This window comes from Fragaria vesca, linkage group LG6 (genome assembly GCF_000184155.1).
Source record: "Fragaria vesca subsp. vesca linkage group LG6, FraVesHawaii_1.0, whole genome shotgun sequence".
Taxonomy (NCBI): domain Eukaryota; kingdom Viridiplantae; phylum Streptophyta; class Magnoliopsida; order Rosales; family Rosaceae; genus Fragaria; species Fragaria vesca.
In genome coordinates, this window is record NC_020496.1 from 5,611,931 (window position 1) to 5,612,969 (window position 1,039).

Consider the following 1,039-nt stretch of genomic DNA (forward strand, 5'->3'; position numbering starts at 1 on the left):
TTAACTGTTTTAGTTAATTCTTGTATTTGTTCTTTAGTCTCGGTTTTGAGATCTAAATCAACAACTTCTCCAAAGGATTGAATTTTTTGTTCAATCTTGCTTGTTTTAATATTCAAATTATAGAGTTGTTGTTCAACACTATCATGATTTAATTTTTGATTTTTTGATATCATAAACAAAAAATGATTTTATTTTACCTTACAATAAGAATAAGAAAACAACCTATTCCCAAAAAACTTCAAAAAGAAGAATTAGTATGTGGATACAATTCAGGAAAATTTAAACCTAATGAAATTAAATATATAATTTTTGAAAAAGAACTGTTAGCAGTAAAACTTGCTTTAAAAAGATTTCATATTTACTTAGCCCCAGAAAATTTTATCATTAGAACTGAAAATCAAGCAGTTCGTGATTTTCTTATTAATAAAAGAAATATTATAGAAGGTAGAAGATTAAAATGGTATAATTATATTGCCATGTATACTTTTGAGGTAGAACATCTCAAGGGTTCTAACAATTTTCTTGCTGATTATTTAAGCAGGTATGGAGAAGGGCAAAGAGATAATGAACTCATAAACTGAAGGATGGATCACTGTCGCTAAAAAAGCACAATTACAAAATTCATCTCAGAGGCCAAACCAGCCTTATTTTCAGAATAGAGCTAAACCAGCTAATAAATGCTATGTGGTATTTGAAGGTTTCAAAACAGGAATCTTCCATAACTGGGCAGAATGTGCTGCTTCTATTAGCAGGTATCGTGGAGCATTCTGGCAATGATTTCCTAATGTTGATATTGCAGCATTAGAATATCAAAAATACATTGCAGCAAAAGTAAGATGTCAAGTGCAACAAACACAAGACAACTTATCTCAATCATCTGAGATTAGGGACTTCTACAATCCAGGACTCCCTGGAGATGTTATAACACCATAAATGCAGTATGGAAGAGCCATATTGCTGGAATAAAGAAAGAATTCCGAGTACATCTAACCCAGCTGTCTACTCAGATCTCAAATCTAGCAGCACAGCTAGATGCTGA